This window comes from Pseudorca crassidens, chromosome 4 (genome assembly GCF_039906515.1).
Source record: "Pseudorca crassidens isolate mPseCra1 chromosome 4, mPseCra1.hap1, whole genome shotgun sequence".
Taxonomy (NCBI): Eukaryota; Metazoa; Chordata; class Mammalia; order Artiodactyla; family Delphinidae; genus Pseudorca; species Pseudorca crassidens.
Genome location: NC_090299.1, coordinates 55,358,125 through 55,380,197, shown reverse-complemented (window position 1 = coordinate 55,380,197; position 22,073 = coordinate 55,358,125).

The following is a 22,073-nucleotide window of genomic DNA, read 5'->3' as shown; positions in this document are numbered from 1 at the left end:
GTGATACTTCATTGTAGTTTTGATTTGCATTTCTCTAATGACTAGTGATGTTGAGCATCCTTTCATGTGTTTGTTGGCAATCTGTATATCTTCTTTGGAGAAATGTCTATTTAGGTCTTCTGCCTATGTTTGGATTGCATTGTTTGTTTTTTTGATATTGAGCTGCATGAGCTGCTTGTATATTTTGGAGATTAATCCTTTGTCAGTTGCTTCATTTGTAAATATTTTTCTCCCATGCTGAGCTTAACTCCATTTCAAAACAAATTTTCTGACAGTGTAGTTCAGTTATTCACAGACAATGAAAATCTACTTTCACGTGCTGTTTTGAGCAGTAGAATAGAATATTTGCTAAAATGACTACATTTTGATATCACACACGAAAAGATATTGGGTGAGTTTATTGGGGGAGCAAGCACAGAGTGTTTTCATTTTTACTTTAATCCCATACAATAAAGGACCTTGAACAGAAATATGATATATTGCTAGTCAGTTATGAGGTCTAAAATTTTCTATGATAATATCACTCAATAATAATGTTTTACTCAGTACTAAGAGATATATTTATTTGTGGAATTTTTAAAATGTTCTTATTGCCAGGAGAAGAAGAAGCATTGTGGGTTGTTTTATTTTTTTTTTAACTTTGTTTTTAAAATTTCCTAACTAGAATTATTTCCCTGGCAAGAACAAGGCAGCTTATACTGTAGAGCAGCTTTATCTATCTTGGGTCCTGAGTGGAAAAGGGAATTACCCCATTGACTGCGGTAGTTATTTATGTTAGATTTTCTAGGGCAGTCTGACAATCATTTACACCAACTGTCAGAGTGGGTTATGATTTGGGGCTAAGAAAATATGTTTACTGCAGCTTCTTAAGACATGCCCTGAATATTTGAGATTTAAAATGAAATCTAGGGATGGACAAGCATTTTCAAGTCACATCCACCTGAAAAGCGAGGAAAAAGTCCAGTCAAAAAGAGCAGGACCTAGTGGGTATAAAATGTGTTGACATTATAAGGCTCACTGTTAAAAAAATATGTTTTAAGAGAGGAGTAAAAATTGGTAATCATAAATCAAAACACAGTGAGTCTTTAAAGATTCAAGCAAACAGACTGGTAATACGAACCACGTAAACCTGTCAACAGGTACTAATGCTCCTGTCACCTGACTGTAGTTTGGCAGCAGGACCTGAGTATCTAGGAGGATGACTAAGCCAAATGAGGCAAATTCTACTATGTCAAGAAATTTTTTTGTTTTAATGCGAGGTTCCTAGACTAGGCCCTATCCACCAAAAATAAAACACACACACAAAAAAAAACAGTGGGAAAAAAAAAAAACATTCTCACCCTTGGGGACTATGGATTTTATAATTTCACAATTATAATCAGACCCAGATTAGCAGCTAAAACTGAGGATTGAATTTGATGCAGTAGAGATGGAGAATTGGGGAGAGTAGCCTTTGGCAGATATGAAGCTGAAAGAAGAAAAGATAAGGAAGGAAAATCTAGGGATTTTCCAAATTTTAACATTGCATGCAACACTTTGGGGAGTTTTGCAAGTTGTATTGCAATATTTTCTTGTAAAGTGCCCTCCAGATGTTGTCTCTTGAGCAAAGCAAATGTTACAGTGATAAGGGTTTAGTTTAAGCAGAAGCCCTTTGATGTGATAACATCTACCTTTCATCTGAGAAGTAAAAGATATGTTTCTGATGTGAATGCTGTTCATACTGTGTTGGCAGAGAGGATTTTTCAATGGAGCCAGCAGAACAGAAAGAACAGCCTCTAAAGATTGCTGCATAGGCTTTCATTCATAAAACTTCTGCCCATTTTTTTCTTTTTTACACTACACACTGTGAATCCTTGATGAAGAATATTTTGTGATGGCAAGAACAAAGTAAAAAGACAGACAATAAACTAAGTTAACTTTATGCAGAAATGGATGTGTCAACTGGAATCAACTTCTTTCAGATTCAAGTTCCAATTCTGCCTTTTGCTTCTGAATTACTCCCACCTACTGTGACTAACATTCATGACTTTCTTCCTTGATTTACTGTGTCATTACATTTGTATCATATTATCAGTCTTCCAATTTCATATTTACCTCATTTGATCTTCTAAATACCACATTACCATTGAAATAAATAGGTCCTGATTTTTCTGCTACATTTATTGTCTCATTCACCATTAGCAATTAATAAATGCTCAATAAAAATAGTTGTGTTGAGTTATGCATTTTGTAAATGAATGACTTCATTTGTTTTTTCTTTCTAAACTTCCTGCTGTTTCTCCTTTCGAATGTTATAAGGAATTTCAAGAGAGATTTCCCTCTTAGCTATTTGGACAAGTAGATATAAATTGCTTATTTATATTCTTTCTGGAATTTGAGTGCAGATTCATTTCTAAAATTTTTTGCTTATTTCTCTGTGTCACAGGAATATTTTTATTTCAATGAGGTTCAGATTCTTCTAGTGTAGAAAAAATAAAGATAAAGTACCCTAAAAATTGCAATATTTTTAAAAAATCTATAAATATAAAGAAACAGCAACACAATATTTAATAGAGAAAAACTTGAAGTTACTGAATATCCAAGGAAATGAGTGATTTAATAAGTTCAAATCCATATAAAATAGCCATTTAATATGATACTTCAAAAACACTTAATAGCTTAGAAAATTGTATTCCATTCATTAGTAAGTAAAAAATCAGTAACACAAAGAGAATATCATATATACTTATTTTTTCTGGAAATATATATGTAAATTTGTATAAAAAAGAAGGAAGAAAAGAATTATTTGAAGCAAAATATCATTATTGGTCACCTGATTGGGGGCTATATGATTTTTGCTATTTATTTTCTTTTTTTGCTATTTGCATTTTCTAATATTTATTTTCAATAAACTATAATTGTTTTTTCAATAAGAAAATAGAAAAGAGCAGCCTTACTTTCAAATATCTGAGAGGTCAAAATGAAACAATCTGTAAGCAATTCCATTAAGATGCAATTCTTAAGACCACCATATACATACTGACCCTTAACTTTAATTCCTAAACTAGCAGATTTATGTTTTATTTTAATTTATGCCCTCTGTATTCAGATTCAGGCTTATTTTTTGTAATTATTATATTATGCAATATAATTTTGAGCTGTATTATCCAGGGAACATGTATTGAAGAAAGATCATTTCAACACTGAGAAAATGTTTGGAAAATCCAAAGTTTTTCTGCTTTCATTGTGAATAGAAAACTTTCTTCAATGTACCAAAGTAGAATTAGAATTTACCTCAGGGTGCTTCCGTCTATGGCTGCAATTTGATGCAGTTGTATGGAACTCTCCTTATTGATTTATCCTGCTTGAAGCTACTAAAAACTATAGGCTGACGAATGTTTTGGGAGATATATTTGAGAGGTGGAGTCTTAGTTTAGAGGATAAAAAGCAGTTTTGACTTGTGAGTTTTGTTTGCTTTGCTTAAAGCAAACATTGTAAAATCTGCTAATGGATGTCATTCACTGGTGGAAGTGTTAAGAAGTAGTCATTTTGTCTTCTTTTATAGTTTTTGTAGTTTTTCTTTTTTTAACTTCAATTTTCATGAGCTTCCTTTCAAAATATCAGATATCAGGAATGATGTTTTCTGGTTAGTTCTTCTTAACTAGGAGCAGAACAGAATAAGTCCAACAACAATTAGGGTGGTTTCTAATAGGAAAGAATTGTTGGCTAAGACAATTTATTAGCCCAGTATATTATTTTTGTTACCACACATGATTTTCCATATCTTATTGTATTAACTATCACATTTTTTACCGCATCTTTTTGTGTGAGTTTTCCTGTAATGAGAGAAACATGTGCTCTTTGTCTCCAAAATGGATGTATAAGAATTTTAAAGTACATATCAGTCCTAATCTGTGTTATATTGCACAGTGTTAGTACAGTATTTCATATAAATAGTTGCAGTTTCATTTATTGCACATTGACTATGTCAGGACTGTTGTGGGAAAGAGCATGTTTGTATTAATCCCTTCAGTAATTATATGGCTAAGTGTTCACACATAGTTCTATGTGACTATTAAAACCATACAATATTGATAACCACCACAGTACTCTGATCCAGTAAATAAAATTCACTTCTAAAGGTATTTTTAGTTTAAAAATGGCATTTATATGTTACTATATGTATTATATATTACTATGATTCTTCCAATTAATTGAACCATTAAACATGCTTTTTATATTGACAGCTGTTTTATTTATTTTTTTTGAATTTCATTATTTTTTTATACAGCAGATTATTATTAGTTATCTATTTTATACATATTAGTGTATATATGTCAATCCCAAACTCTCAATTCATACAACCACCACACCACCCACCCCGCTTTCCCCCCTTGGTGTCCATATGTTTGTTCTCTGCACTTGTGTCTCTATTTCTGCCTTGCAAACAAATTTTTCTATACCATTTTTCTAGGTTCCACATATATGTGTTAATATACAATATTTGTTTTACTCTTTCTCACTTACTTCACTCTGTATGACAGCCTCTAGGTCCATCCACGTCTCTACAAATGACCCAACTTCGTTACTTTTTATGGCTGAGTAACATTCCATTGTATATATGTACCACATCTTCTTTATCCATTTGTCTGTCAAAGGGCATTTAGGTTGTTTCCATGACCTGGCTATTGTAAATACTGCTGCAATAAGCATTGGGGTGAATGTGCCTTTCTGAATCATGGTTTTCTCAGAGTATATGCCCAGGAGTAGGATTTCTGGGTCATATGGTAATTTTAATTTTAGTTTTTTAAGGACCCTCCATACTGTTCTCCATAGTGGCTGTACCTATTTACACACCCACCTACAGTGCAAAAGGGTTTCCTTTTCTCCACACCCTTTCCAGCTTTCATTGTTTGTAGATTTTCTGATGATGCCCATTGTAACCAGTGTGAGGTGATACCTCATAGTTTTGATTTGCATTTCTCTAATAATTAGTGATGCTGAGCAGCTTTTCATGTGACTCTAGGCCATCTGTATGTTTTCTTTGGAGAAATGTCTACTGAGGTCTTCTGCCCATTTTTGGATTGTGTTGTTTGTTTTTTTAATATTGAGCTGCATGAGCTGTTTATATATTTTGGAGATTAGTCCTTTGTCCATTGATTCATTTGCAAATATTTTCTACCATTCTGAGGGTTGTCTTTTCATCTTGTTTATAGTTTCCTTTGCTGCACCAAAGTTTTAAGTTTCATTAGGTCCCATTTGTTTATTTTTGTTATTTCCATTACTCCAGGAGGTGAGTCAAAAAAGATCTTGCTGTGATTTATGTCAGAGAGTGTTCTTCCTATGTTTTCCTCTAAGAGTTTTATAGTGTCTGGTCTTATATTTAGGTCTTTAATCCTTTCGGAGTTTATTTTTGTGTATGGTGTTAGGAAGTGTTCTAATTCATTATTTTACAAGTAGCTGTCCAGTTTTCCCAGCACCACTTATTGAAGAGGCTGTCTTTTCTCCATTGTATATCCTTGCCTGCTTTGTCATAGATTAGTTGACCACAGGTGCGTAGGTTTATCTCTGGACTTTCTATCCTGTTCCATTGATCTCTATTTGTATTTTTGTGCCAGTACCATGTTGTCTTGATTACTGTAGCTTTGTAGTATAGTCTGAAGTCAGAGGGTCTGATTCCTCTAGTTCCGTTTTTTTCCCTCAAGATTGTTTTGGCTATTCAGGGTCTTTTGTGTCTCCATACAAATTTTAAGATATTTTTTTCTAGTTCTGTAAAAAATCCCATTGGTAATTTGATAGAGATTGCATTGAATCTGTAGATTGCTTTGGGTAGTATAGTCATTTTCACAATATTGATTCTTCCAATCCAAGAACATGGTATATCTCTCCATCTGTGAGTGTCATCTTTGATTTCTTTATCAGTGTCTATAGTTTTCTGAGTACAGGTCTTTTACCTCCTTAGGTACGTTTATTCCTAGGCATTTTATTATTTTTGTTGCAATGGTGAATGGGATTGTTTCCTTAATTTCTCTTTCTGATCTTTCATTGTTAATGTATAGGAATACAAGAGATTTCTGTGCATTAATTTTGTATCCTGCAATTTTACCAAATTCATTAATTAGCTCGAGTAGTTTTCTGGTAACATCTTTAAGATTCTTTACGTATAATATCATGTCATCTGCAAACAATGACAGTTTTACTTCTTCTTTTCCAATTTGTATCCATTTTATTTCTTTTTCTTCTCTGATTGCCATGGCTAGGACTTTCAAAACTATGTCGAATAATAGTGGTGAGAGTGGACATCCTCTTCTTGTTCCTGATCTTAGAAGAAATGCTTTCAGCTTTTCACCATTGAGAATGATGTTTGCTGTGGGTTTGTCATATATGGCCTTTATTATGTTGAGGTAGGTTCCCTCTATGCCCACTTTCTGGAGAGTTTTTATCATAAATGGGTGTTGAATTTTGTCAAAACTTTTTCTGCATCTGTTGAGATGATCGTATGGTTTTTATTTTTCAGTTTGTTAATATGGTGTATCACATTGATTGATTTGCATATATTGAGGAATCCTTGCATCCTTGGGATAAATCCCACTTGATCATGGTGTATGATTCTTTTAATGTGTTGTTGGATTCTGTTTGCTTGTATTTTGCTAAGGATTTTTGCATTTATATTCATCAGTGATATTGGTCTGTAATTTTCTTTTTTTGTAGTATCTTTATCTGGTTTGGATATCAGGGTGATGGAGGCCTAGTAGAATGAGTTTGGGAGTGTTCCTTCCTCTGAAATTTTTTGGAAGACTTTGAGAAGGATGGGTGTTAGCTCTTCTCTAAATGTTTGATAGAATTCACCCATGAAGCCATCTGGTCCTGGACTTTTGTTTGTTGGAAAAACTTTAATCACAGTTTCAATTTCATTACTTGTGATTGGTCTGTTCATGTTATATATTTCTTCCCGGTTCAGTCTTAGAAGGTTTTGCTTTTCTAAGAATTTGTCCATTTCTTCCAGTTTGTCCATTTTATTGGCATAGAGTTACTTGGATTTGTCTCATGATATTTTGTATTTCTGTGGTGTCCATTGTAACTTCTTTTCCATATCTAATTTTATTGATTTGAGTCCTCTGTCTCTTTTTCTTGATGAGTCTGCCTAAAGGTTTATCAATTTTGTTTATCTTCTCAAAGAACCATCTTTTAGTTTTATTGATCCTTGCTATTGTTTGATTTGCTTCTACCTCATTTATTTCTCCTCTGATATTTATGATTTCTTTCCTTCTACTAACTTTGTGTTGTGTTTGTTCTTCTTTCTCTATTTCCTTTGGTGTAAGGTTACATATTTTATTTGAGATTTTTCTTGTTGCTTGAGGTAGGATTGTATTGCTATAAACTTCCCTCTTAGAACAGTTTTTGCTGCATCCCATAGGTTTTGGATCATTGTGTTTTCATTGTCATTTGTCTCTAGGTGTTTTTTTTTTTTTCTTTTTGTGGTATGCGGACCTCTCTCTGTTGTGGCCTCTCCTGTTGCCGAGCACAGGCTCTGGATGCACAGGCTCAGCAGCCATGGCTCACGGGCCCAGCCACTCTGCAGCATGTGGGATCCTCCCAGACTGGAGCACAAACCCGCATCTCCTGCATCGGCAGGTGGACTCTCAACCACTGTGCCACCAGGGAAGCCTTCTCTAGGTGTTTTTTGATTTCCACTTTGATTTTTTCAGTGCTCTCTTGGTTATTTAGTAATGTATTATTAAGCCTTCATGTGTTTGTGTTTTTTACACTTTTTTCCCTGTAATTCATTTCTAATCTCATAGTGTTATTGTTGGAAAAAATGCTTGATATGATTTCAATTTTCTTAAATTTACCAAGGCTTGATTTGTGACACAAGATATGATCTATCCTGGAGAGTGTTCTGTGTGTAGTTGAGAAGAAAGTGTAATCTGCTGTTTTTGGATGGAATGTCCTATAAATATCAATTAAATCTAGGTGGTCTATTGTGTCATTTAAAGCTTGTATTTCCTTATTAATTTTCTGTCTGGATGATCTGCCCATTGGTGTAAGTTAGGTGTTAAAGTCCCCCACTATTATTGTGTTACTGTCAATTTCCTTTTTTATAGCTGTTAGCATTTGCCTTATGTATTGAGGTGCTCCTATGTTGGGTGCATATATATTTATAATTTTTATATCTTTTTCTTGGATTGATCCCTTGATCATTATGTAGTGCCTTTCCTTGTATCTTGTAACATTCTTTATTTTAAGGTCTACTTTATCTGATATGAGTATTGCTACTCCAAGTTTCTTTTGATTTCCATTTGTATGGAATATCTTTTTCCATCCCCTCATTTTCAGGCTGTATGTGTCCCTATGTCTGAAGTGGGTCTCTTGTAGACAGCATATATATGGGTCGTGTTTCTGTATCCATTCAGTGAGCCTGTGTCTTTTGGATGGAGCATTTAATCCATTCACATTTAAGGTAATTAATGATATGTATGTTCTTATTACCATTTTCTTAATTGTTTTGGGTTTCTTTTTGTAGGTCCTTCTCTTCTCTTTGTTTCCCACTTAGAGAAATTCCTTTAGCATTTGTTGTAGAGCTGGTTTTATCATGCCGAATTCTCTTTGCTTTTGATTTTCTGTAAAGCTTTTGATTTCTCTGTCAAATCTGAATGAGATCCTTGATGGGTAGAGTAATCTGGGTAGTAGGTTCTTCCCTTTTATCACTTTAAATATATCATGACTCTCCCTTCTGGCTTGTAGAGTTTCTGCTGAAAAATCAGCTGTTAATCTTATGGGAGTTCCCTTGTATATTATTTGTCATTTTTCCCTAGTTGCTTTTAATAATTTGTCTTTGTCTTTAATTCTGATCAGTTTGATTACTATGTGTCTTGGTCTGTTTTCCTTGGGTTTATCCTGCCTGTGACTCTCTGCATTTCCTGGACTTATGTGGCTATTTCCATTCCCACATTAGCGAAGTTTTCGTCTAAAGTCACTTCAAATATTTTCTCAGTCCTTTTTCTCTCTCTTCTCTTCCTGGGACCCCGTAATGTGAATGTTGGTGCATTTAATGTTGTCCCAGATGTCTCTTAGGCGGTCTTCATTTCTTTTCATTCTTTTTTCTTTATTCTGTTCTGTGGCAGTGAATTCCACCATTTTGTTCTCCAGGTAGTTTATCGGTTCTTCTGTCTCAGTTATTTTGCTATTGATTCCTTCTAGTGCATTTTTCATTTCAGTTATTGTATTATCCATCTCTGCTTGTTTGTCCTTTAATTCTTCTAGGTCTTTGTTAAACATTTCTTGCATCTTCTCAATCTCTGCCCCCATTCTTTTTCCGAGGTCCTGGATCATCTTCACTATCATTATTCTAAATTCTTTTTTCTGGAAGTTTGTCTATCTCCACTTCATTTAATTGTTTTTCTGGCGTTTTATCTTGTTCCTTCATCTGGTACATAGTCCTCTCCCTTTTCATTTTGTCTGTCTTTCTGTGAATGTGGTTTTGGTTACACAGGCTGCAGGATTGTAATTCTTCTTGCTTTTGCTCTCTGCCCTCTGGTGGATGAGGCTATCAAAGAGGCTTGTACAAGCTTCTTCATGGGAGGGACTGGTGTTGGTTAAAGCCATGTGTTACTCTGGTGGGCAGAGCTCAGTAGAACAGTCTGCTTGTCTGCTGATGGGTGGAGTTGAGTTCCCTCCCTATTGGTGTTTGGCCTGAGGCGACCCAGCTTTGGAGGCTACAGGCTCTTTGGTGGGGCTAATGGTGGACTCCAGGAGGGCTCATGCCAAAGAGTGTTTCCCAGAACTTCTGCTGCCAGTGTCCTTGTCCCCACAGTGAGCCACAGACAACCCCACCTCTGCAGAAGATCCTCCAACACTTGCAGGTAGGTCTGGTTCAGTCTCCTATGGGGTCACTGCTCTTTACCCTGGGTACTGATGCACATGGTACTTTGTGTGTGCCTTCCAACAGTGGAGCCTCTGTTTCCCCAAGTCCTGTCAAAGTCCTGCAATCAAATCCTGCTAGCTTTCAAAATCTGATTCTCTTGGAATTCCTCCTCCTGTTGCCGGACCCGTAGGTTGGGAAGCCTGATGTGGGGCTCAGAACCTTCACTCCAGTGGGTGGACTTCTGTGGTATAATTGTTCTCCAGTTTGTAGTCACCCACCCAGTGGTTATAGGATTTGATTTTATTGTGACTGTATCCCTCCTACCGTCTCATTGCGGCTTCTCCTTTTTCTTTGGATGTGGAGTACATTTTCTGGTGAGTTCCAGTGTCTTCCTGTGGATGAGTGTTTAGCAGCTAGTTGTCATTCCAGTGTTCTTGCAAGAGGGATTGAGTGCACATCCTTCTACTCTGCAATCTTCTAACAGCTGTTTTAAAGTGGCTACTTGTGAAGTTCCTCTTATAAAGGATTTTGTACTGGTCATATTTTAAGTAAAGAGAAAAATAATCAAGCAATTCCTAAGTGGACATTGAGCAAAAATATCCAGAATTAAAAAAAAAAAACCTGTCAATTTCTTGTATATCTTTGACCCTCATTAAATTACAAGATATTCTATGTAACAGAATTAGTACGTAAGTTGTGCCCTACTGTAAACTGTGAGTGGAGAGTTAATGGTTCCATGAGAAAATGCTCTGACTCTAAAATGTTTGTAATTTTATTGTTTACTCTTCACCTCTGATATAATGGAAAGAGAAATCAAAGATAATAAAAGACAACTATTCTCATAAAAATGATATATGCATGTGTTTATCACTAATATTTCAAGACTGGATGAGATACTATCTTGCTCCAAGGTTTAGTGACTTCAGAAATGTCAACATGGCTGCCACACTGTGAGACATATTTGCTATTAATTCTGATGTGTTATATTGTGGAGGTGTACTGGGGATAAGTCTGACTGGCTAATTAAAACTTTATTCTGTGTAAAAGTAAAAAAAAAATCACTCTTCATTCTTTTATGTTGTTTTCTGACACTGTGTAGATAACTTCAGACACTAATTTGAACTGCCAATATATATATATATTTTTTTTCAATGCAACTCAAGAAAAAGATAAAATTTTGCTTTGAATATGACATTTATATGCCAGTCCTTGATTTAGATATGCAGAGGTAGCAAGACATGTTAGCTGAAAGTAGCAACCCAGCATATTTCTAAACATGATGTCCCATTTATGTTCAAAATGATGTGGATGGAATCAATTAGGATAAACAAGTGAGTTCCAAGACATACTTTTAAAAAGCTGCAGAGTTGCTTAGTAACCTGATGTAATACTTCATTTCCAAAGACAACTGTAAGGCTGTCAGAGTAGGTAATGGAGCACTCAGAAATGAATCAAATCTCATGGGCTCTGTCAAGATCACACTCATATTAAATATGTTTGATGCCCCCCTCCACCATCAGAAGTTGTATATATATGCTCAGTAAAACATATAGCAGACGGTGATCAGGAAATATGACTTCAAGTTTGCTTTGACATAAAAATCTTGTTTATTTTCTTTACATGCATTGTGTTACCATAAATCATCAAGCCACATATCTACCAGTACTCACATACATTCAAGTGTTTCACCCTGCAGGATAACTTGCTATATCCTTGGCTCCTCTCTGGCAGCACTTACTGCAGTCTGCACCTAAAATGCTCTGCGTTTGAGGATTTCACACAGGAAGTCACAAGCAGTGTTACTTTTCCTTCACATTGTCCTGACAGCAATATATCCACCCATGTAAATTATATTCTTACAGAGGGACTATACTTATTGAACACTTTGAATAATTTTACTATCTCCTCTGCAAATAAAACCAGGATCATACATACACATAAACTAAGCTGTAAATATAATATAACTTAAAAATTATTTATGCTCATAAAACATTTGAACCTAGGTCCTCTAACAGATGATATATTTTTGTTTTAACTTTCTAAACTCTTAATTCTCCATTTTAATTTGCCAAGATAAGAAAAAAAATGTATATTGAGAAAATGCCAGAGTACCCTTCCTGAATTATAATAACTGGGATTTGAGAGTTCATAAGAAATAGAAAAAAAAAAGGAAGGTAGAGATGCATTAAATGATTACCTTCATTGGTAAGAACTCATATGACAGGTCTTGATTTTCAAGTTAAAGATCTAAAGAGAAGAAAATTCCTATTATCTCCTCCTCAGAGTTAGCTGACACATAATCATTACATTATTAATTCTTGTATCATCTTTGTGAGATATATTGGGAACAATCATTTTTCTCATTTTTATAAGTAGATTTTATAAATTTTTAGTTATAAGCTAGCATGTGACTGAATCTTAGGAAAATCATAAAAAATACATATAATATTTATTGGAGTAGTCTGTAAATAGATATTATAATCAATTATCTGATAATAACCATGAATATAATTAGTAAAAAAACAACAACAATAAAACAACTCTATTGATTTGTATGCAACATCCCTGACTGTGCTTGGGCCCATTTCCAACAGTTCCCACTACTTATGATTTAGGACTAGAAATGTAACAGTAATACAGCTTTCATTAAGTCACATGGAATGAGCATATAGGACGTTCCTCCTAAAAGTAATCCTTTAAAGAGGGGAGACAAAAAAGTGAGCGATCAAGAGTGAATCACAAATCACCAGTTTTCTCTAGGATTGTTGCCATATAATTCTTCTGTGATGAGAAAAAACATTTTTTGAGATGCTGCCTAGGCATTTTACAGTATGACAATTCTGCTCGTACCCAGAGTGTGAACATTTAGATAAGGACCCGAGTTTAGTATTCCTCCACAAGTTCCCACCTTGCTTTTCCTGGACACCATGTAAAATGACCACTCAGTGTTGAGCTCTCCAAATAGTCATAACCTGGAACCCAGGTGTCTCTTAAGTAACAGGTGGCTGCTCTCTATTTACTGCTGGCTAGTGACCTCAGACAGAAGGCTGCCCTCCCCTGGCTCATTACACCTCCCCTTCTGGGCTCTGTAAGTAATACACTTGTGACTTTACTTCCTTTGTGTGAGTGTATTGAAACTGCACCTTCAATCAAAACAGGTCCCAGGGTTTCCCCTTCCCCAAAGTGGGAGCTCCCTCTAGTGCTCAGGAAGTTACCTGCTGTACCCCACCCCCACCCCCACCCCAAGCCCTGCATGTGGATTGTGCCTCCTTATTCAGCAGGTCATAATTTGCATAATCTGCATATTCTTAGCTTAACACACCAGCTCCAGGGTTTCACACACAGCTTCACACTATGATCATCCTTTAAAACAAGAAAAAGGCACTTTTAAAAATCAAGAGATGTAAAATAAGGCTTAATACTGATTTTATTTTTGTTTTCCTTTGAACATCAAAAAATGCATTAATATTGAGGTATTCATTGCCAGCCACCCAAAAAGGATCAGGATCTAAGTGGTCCAACAGGCTAGAAATTATTGATTCTGATGTTATTATAGGCTCTAACAGTGATTTAAAAGCATACATCTTACTTACAAAGCAGAAATAGAGACACAGACATGGAGATCAAATGTATGGATGCCAAGGGGGAAAGGGAGGGGGTGGGATGAATTGGGAGAGTGGGATTGACATATATACATTACTGATACTATGTATAAAATAGATAACTAATGAGAACCTACTGTATAGCACAGGGAACTCTACTCAATGCTCTGTGGTGACCTAAATGGGAAGGAAACGCAAATAAGAGGGAATATATGTATAGTTATAGCCGATTCATTTTGCTGTACAGTAGAAACTAACACAACATTGTAAAGCAACTATACTCCAATAAAAATTTAAAAAAATATATATTGCAGTGTTAAACAGCTTATCAGTAAACCCTGCAAATAGCTAGTAATTTATGTATGATGGCTATTCCAAGCATTCAGTTTGATCCACTCTGGCCTCAGAGAATATATTCATGTAATCTGCAAGATCAGAATGAGGAGAAATTTCTCTATTGGTTACTCTCATAGAGCAGCACAAAAAAGAAACGCCATTTACCCATCTGGAAATACATAAGTGCCCTGTCATAAAGTGTGTACACATAATTTTCTGAGTCATGAGTTAAAGAATTGAATTGCTTTGTGATAATTAGACTTATAAAAATGAGTAAATAAGTTACTAGAATTGTTAAGTTTGAAGACCAGTTAGTTATTCAACTGGTGAAGGAAAACAAACTGATATCTGCTGTCCTTTGCAGTTTACAGATAGATGTTGTCTAAGCCCAGTCAAACAAGAGCAGATACAGACCTCGTTCATATTTATTTCCTCAAAAAATCCAATCACACCAGCCTTTTATGATTTTTTTCTGACAGAGATTAGAGGTTTTAATCCCACATTTTAGAGGGCATACATTTCCATATCTCTGGCAGATAATTATTTTTATCCAAATTTCTTTTTGGGGAAGACACTATCTCTTTCCTCCTCTGATTCTTCCATCATAAACTAAAACATATGTCCGGGATTTCCATAGAGCTGGAATTTGTTCTGGACTATTCAGCATGTAGACTGTATGAGAAGTTTTCATATAAGTAATAACTATTGCATTTACAGTGCACCTTACACTGTAACCATCACATAGATTATTTTCAGCCTCATATAAAGTACTCAAAGTTGACATTTTTTTAACCTATTTTACAAAGGCAGGGATCATAGCTCAGAGAGTTTAGTTGAGATTTCTAAATCCTCTGAGCTAGTAATTATGGAGGCAGAATCGTCACTCTTATTTGTCTGAAAGCAAATATGCATGTTCTTTCTTTGGTATCATGCTGCTTCTCTGAGGGGGCAAAAAAAAAAGGAAAGAAAAAGGCATCACTGATAAATGTACAAAGTGGGGGCAGAGGAGGGGAGCTGTCTTAATGTGTGCTATTTCTGATGAAAGAATAAAGCTAGGTCATTTCCATCATAAGTATCCATGTCATTTTACATCTGATTTGATACTCAGAATCCAACTCTGATACTTAAATGATATGAACTTGATTTTAATAAGCTACTGTTTTCTCATCTGTCAATGACAATGGCTTCTAAATCAAAGATCCCTGGTGAGAATTTGAAGAGATAATTAGCACAGTGCTTGGCAAAAAAAGTAAATGCTCATAGAATTTTAAACATGATTATGGTTATGCTTGCCTCTAGAATCTGCCACAACTGGATGTTTTGAAAAGCTCAGTGTGTTACAAGTGACAAGAGCCTTGTTAGCCCCCAATAGTTATCTCTGCTTCACCCCACTTAAATATTTTTTTTTATCTGCCATATAGTCTACAAAGAAATGTGAGATTCAAGGAGGTTAAGTGACTTCTATAAAGTCATGAAAGTAGAGGATAATACTCTTCTAGAACCCAGATCTCTTGACTCACATGTCAGATCACACAGAAAATACTTTACAATCCCTACATTAATTCACTAATTATTTACCCTAAATTATGTGTTATGTGTGAAGGAAAACCTTGGATGAATCACTACATAAAAAAGAAAAGGTTATTTATCTGTTTATAATAGTTGGTATGTATCAGAGGGTTTTTTTTGAGAATTAAAGTACAAAGAAGAAACATACAATACAGCGGATCACAACTTTATGTACCTCTTCTTAAATCTTTTTTTTTGTCAGTACAAAAGTCTATTAAAGAAAAACCACAATAGGTAAGAAAGAAAAATTAAAGAACTTATATCCCATTAAAGTCAAATATTTCTGTGTATATAAGACTGTAAAAGAGGTGTTTATTCAATAATGCAAAAGAGGGAAATATAGCTTCAGTAACCATTTTAACATAAATTTCTCATATCTAGGCCCACAAAAGAATAATGTACCTAACATAATTGTATGACAATGTATTAGAAAACATAGGTGCTCAACTGACAAAGAATTAGTTGACTTAATATAAGGGCAGACTAGAAGGTGAGGTGAGGAAAAGAAGAACAATTCTCTACGCCTCTGCATTTTGGCAAATATTGCTTTATAAGGTACATTGCCCTAAAGTTATTTTGAGTTTGGGATTATCTAGAGGAGGTCATAGGAAAACTAAGTGGAGTTCAGGTTTGTGATAAATTTTGTCCAATGCCATACATACATATAAAAAGCAAAACATGATACATATTTTCTGTTAAAGTTTAATTTTTTGATTATAAGATCATTAATTATGCTAAGTAAATGAGAGGCATACTTGAAATGATTAGCAATGATTTTATTCCTAATATGTAGTCTCCATGGTGTCTTTCATCTCAAAAGTCATCAAATACTGATATTAGATAGTGACATGTATGTTCTGTTTAGTCAGGCATTAATAAATAGGGCTAATGATGACATTCAAATATATCAACTTTGATTTGAATAAAATTATATAAATTTATATTTATTTTTAATGTTTACAATATCCATTAATGTCAAAGAGAGAGTGCACTGATTTCAATCTTGTCTAAACATGTAACTGTATGTTTATTTTTACTCTTCCATATGCAAACTTTTGTAAATTCAAAGCTGCATCTTGTCTTTTGATCTTCTAGAAAAAAAAATTCAACTTTCTTTATCCCTCTTCCAAATCCTCACTTTAAGAATCTTGAGAATGTTAATTCCTATAAATGTACTATCCAAGTGTGTGTGTGGGAAAATGTCGGTTTTGCTTTTTACTTATTTTCTCTCCTCTCCTCTCCCCTTTCTTCTCCCTCCCTCTCTCCCTTTCCCTCTCTCTCCCTCTCTCCATATTACATGTGTTTGTACGTAAGGATTCCATATGTCTTCTTATTTTAAAAGGAGATTTTAATGACTTTTGAAATGAATAAATATTTTGTTATTTATTTATGGTAAGTATAAATTAATAATATAAATAAATATAAATTGTGCTATATAAAGCACCAAGTACAATTGGAAAAAAAATGCAGATGGTGCCATTTATTAACTTTGAAGTCCTCAATTAGGAAGGAAAATAAAGTGTTTTAAGGCTAGAGTTGCAGAGAACCACCAAGTAGTAGATCTTGCCTTATAAAATGTTATTTAATTTAGTTACATGTCTATGCTTTTTTTTTTTTTTTTGCGGTACGCGGGCCTCTCACTGTTGTGGCCTCTCTTGTTGCGAAGCACAGGCTCCGGATGCGCAGGCTCAGTGGCCATGGCTCACTGGCCCAGCCGCTCTGAGGCATGTGGGATCTTCCCGGACCGGGGCACGAACCCACGTCCTCTGCATTGGCAGGCGGACTCTCAACCACTGCACCACCAGGGAAGCCCATATCCATGCTTTTAAAACCTAGTGCTGTATATTTATGATTTCAACAAAATACAGAGTCGCAAAATTATTGGCTTTCTCTATTCTAATCACTGGTCATTGGTATGACTAACAAATTGTAAACAAACATGAAATTTGAATTGTTATAGATAATATTATGTCTATAATGCTAATGAACTGTGGATTATCAATATATCTGGTTATTATACTATTTAGTTAGTTTAGGAAAACTTTATCATTTTTTTATAACAGGGAATTTTCTAGATGATTTCGATTTGACCTATTAGACTTTTTGATATACCTCTAGCAATTTTGAAATAAATCTCCAAAGTTGTAAAATCTTTTTATTTCTTTCCATATTAAAGATTTAGAGCTTAACCTATGTTTATGATACATTTGTATAATTATAAAATTGTGTGTGTGTGTGTGTGTGTGTGTGTGTGCGTCAGGCCACTCACTATTAAGAAACTATTTCCTAATGCTTGCTGTCACATAGCTAATAAGATAAAAGGAAGAATTTATACTTAGGACTTCTGACATCTACTTTCAACTGGATGCTGTTATAGTCTATTTACTGTAACTACTCCTAGCTTACCACTTGTATTTGTTTATATGATGTCACTTTTATATATTGTGATTTTATATAGGCTACAACATTTAAAATGCTATTAACACAAAGTATCTCTAGAGTAAAATTTCCTACAGGAACTGAGTAAATTGCAAAGTTATCTGTTGTTCTTTTCCACAGTATGTAGTGTGTGTGTAAAACGGAACATACAGGCATACCTTGGAGATATTCCAGACCATCACAATAAAGTCAATATCATAATAGAGTGATTCACACAAATTTTTTGGTTTCTCAGTGCATATAAAAGTTATGTTTACACTACACTTTAGTCTATTAATTGTACAATAGAATTATGTCTAAAAGACAATGTACGCACCTTAATTACAAATACCTTAATGCTAAAAAATGCTAACCATCATCTGAGCCTTCAGTAAGTTGTAATATTTTTGCTGGTGGAGGGTCTTGTTAATGGCTGCTGACTCATCAGGGTGCTGGTTGCTGAAGGTGCGGCTAGCTGTGGCAATTTCTTAAAATAAGACAACAAGAAAGTTTAGTGCATTGATTCAGTCTTCCTTCCACAAATGATTTCTCTGTAGCATGCAATGCTGATCAATATCTTTTTACCTAGAGTAGAAATTCCCTTTATTCACCAGGAATAGATTCCCTCTAAAGAAACCACTTCCTTTGCTCATCCATAGGAAGCAACTCCTCATTCATTAAAGTTTTATCATGAGATTGCAACAATTCAGTCACATCTTCATGCTCAATTTCTAATTCTAGTTGATTTGCTATTACTACCATATCTACAGACAGTTACTTCTTTCACTGAAGTACTGAACCCCTCAAAGTCATCCACGAGGGTTGGGATCAACTTCTTCCAAACTCCTGTTTATGTTGATATATTGACTTCTTCCCATTAGTCATGAACATTCTTCATGACATCTAGAATGGTCAGTCTTTTCTAGAATGTTTTCAATTGACTTTGCCCAGGTTCATTAGAGGAATCTCTATCTACAGCATCCATAGCCTCACAAAATGTACTCCTTAAATAATAAGACTTGAAAATCAAAATTACTCCTTGATCCATGGGCTGCAGACTGGATGTTGTGTGAACAGGCATAAAAACAACATAACTTTTATTGTACATCTCCATCAGAGCTCTTGGGTGATGAGGCATATTGTCAAAGAACAGTAATATTTTGAAAAGAATTTGTTTTTCTGAGCAGTTTTTCTCAGCAGTGAGCTTAAAATATTTCAATTAATCATGTTGTAAACAGATGTGGTATCATCCAGGCTTTATTATTTCATTTTTGGAACACAGAAAAGTAGACTTAGCATAATTTTTTAGAGCTGAAGGATTTGGGGAAAGGTAAATGAGCATTGGCTTCAAGTTAAAGTCACCAGCTGCATTAGCTTCTAACAAGAGAGGCAGTTTGTCCTTTGAAGATTTGAAGCCAGCATTGGCTTCTCCTCTCTAGCTATGAAAGTCTTAGGTGGCATCTTTTTTCCAATAAAAGGCTATTTTATCTACATTGGAAACCTGTTGTTTAGTTTAGCCATCTTCCTTCACTGTCTTAGCTAGATCTGGATAACTTGCTGCAGCTTCTACATGAGCGCATGCTGTTCCCCTGTCACTTCTTTGTTATAGAGACAGCTTCTTTCCTTAACCCTCATGAAACAACCTCTGTTAGCTTCAGACTTTTCTTTTTCAGCTTCCTCACCTACTCAGCTTTCACAGAATTGAAGACAGGCCATTACTCTGAATTAGATTTGGCTTAAGGGAATGTTGTGGCTGCTTTGATCTTTGATCCAGACTGCTCAAACTCTCTCTATATCAGCAATAAGGCTGTTTCATTTTCTAATGAATGTTGTCTTCCTTAGAGTAGCACTTTTAATTTTCTTCAAGAATTTTTCCTTTCCATTTACAGCTTGGCTAACTGTTTGATGCAAGAGGCCTAGCTTTTGGCCTATCTTGGCTTTCAACATGCCTTCTTCACTAAGCTTAACCATTTCCAGCTTTTGATTTTAAGTGAGAGACTTGCCACTCTTCCTTTCACTTGAACATTTAGAAGCCCTTATAGGGTTGTTAACTGCCTAATTGTAATATTGTTGTGTCTCAGGAAATAGGGAGGCCTGAGGAGAGGGAGAGAGATAAGGAAACAGCTGGTAAGTGGAGCTGTCAGAATACCCACAACATATAAGGATTAAGTTCACCATGTTATATGGGCACAGCTGGTGGAGCCCCAAAACAATCACAATAGCAACATCTGAGAACACTGATCACAAATTACATTCCAATTATAATAATAATGAAAAGTTTGAAATATTGCAAGGATTACCAGAAAGTGACACAGAGACACTAAGTGAGCAAATGCTGTTGGAATAGACTTGTTCAGTGCAGGGTTGCTGCATACCTTCAATTTGTAAAAAACACAGTATCTGTGAGATGTAATAGAGGAAAGCACAATAAAACAAAACAAGGTATTCCTGTATATGGTTCTAATATAAATTTTTCTAAAAGTTAGTTTATTTATGAATTGTTGGTCCAAATCTCTTGGAGGAGTTTCCCAGTAGTAATGCAGATCATCAATTGAATCAGGGACTCATTTGTGGCCAGCAAATGAAACATCATTGTAGTCATTTACAAGTGTAAGAAAAAGGGATGATTTAGTATTAGATCACCATTGTGAAACTTACCTCTGAAATTAGCCTTGTCTTCCAACAATTGAAATATAATCAGAGATACTTGTCACGCAATGTCAAAAGTGGAAGGGACTCTCTCTCTACACCCAAGTATACCAGGTAGATTTTTTTCATCGTCAGTCTTTTTATTTCTATCACAGCACTTCATCCACCTTATAATATTTCTCCTCTTCCCCTTCCCTCTCTCTCTCTATTCCCTCCCCTTATTTCTTCCTTGTTTGTGTAATGACCACATATGTTTTATTTCTCTTATTAACTAGGAGCTAAGCACACATTTGCTGAACAAATAAACACTGACTGCATGACTATTGTGAAAGATTTTACCAACAAGGATAGTATCATATGTTAGATGTTTTTATTGTTAGAGAATTGGTAGTTTTGAATAAATTATTTATTTCTAGAATTATGGGGCACAGAAATTAATATTAGATCATTTGAGTGTGTTTATTTTTCTCAGCAGTTATCTTTATATATGAGAAAAGCAAATGCTAAGAGGAAATTGCAATATAAATATTCAAATCTATTTAGTAAAACCAATAAATAAAATTACAGGCAATTGATTTAGTTTTTTCATTAAAGCTAACAGAATAGAGAGAAAATTTTTTCTAATTGTAGTCTAACTTTTAAAATTTCAAAGTACAAATGAGAATAATTTGAAAAGCAATATGTTTATCCCATTATTCTTTTAATCATTGCATAATTTCATTTATTATTATTTACATTGGCCATTGCTTCAGTATTTTCTATTTTCTACTCTTCAGAAATGTTGATAATAATTTTCTACTTTAACATCCAGATAAAAGGACACTTGACAAGTCAACCAATAGACGGCACTAACAATGGCATGTGCTTAAACACTGACAAGTTTGTTAAAAACTTGAGTTTTGTGGAAATGGATTTAGTTAGCTTTTAGTGAGTGTCATAATAACTGCAGTGTAATGCATGTCTTAAGTGAGCAGTTCATAGAATGTGTTCTAAAACTCATCCAGTTTCATTGGGAACCTGATAGGTTTTACTTCCACCTATACAGGTACAGTGACTCATTGGGAGCAGTGTAGGAAAAAAAAAAATCTTTGAGGATTCAGCCTTGAGTTTTCTGCTCATTGTAAGTCCCAATTGGGAACAAGATATGTAAGATTTATATTATGTCTTTCTATTTTAAAACCTAAGGTGACTTATACAGTACCTATTAGAACAAACAATATCCTTTGCAGGTTTAACCATAACTCTAAACAAAAGGGTAAGGATCAAGGAACTGACTTGCCTAAATTAGTCCATTGGAAAAAGATCAGTTGGCATTATGAAATATTATTGTGAGTGAAAGAAATAAACCAATGTAATTTAATAAACATTCAGGAAAGAATGTGGAGTAGCAGATCAACAGAATTTTGGCAGAGGTTTCTGAATGCCATTATGCTGTTACCCATGCCCTAGGCATGATTCACTGCCATTCTATAATATATATATGAATCAAACTGATGTTAAATGTCTTTCCAAGGGATACTTATTTAAAATTTGTATGTGTGATTTTGTACAAAATTTTACGTTTTGTGGTTACAGAGGAAAATATATTGTGAAAGTTGAGGCATCAAGTTCAGAGACCATTGGTTTAATTTTGAATAAAATATTGGCTCAATTTA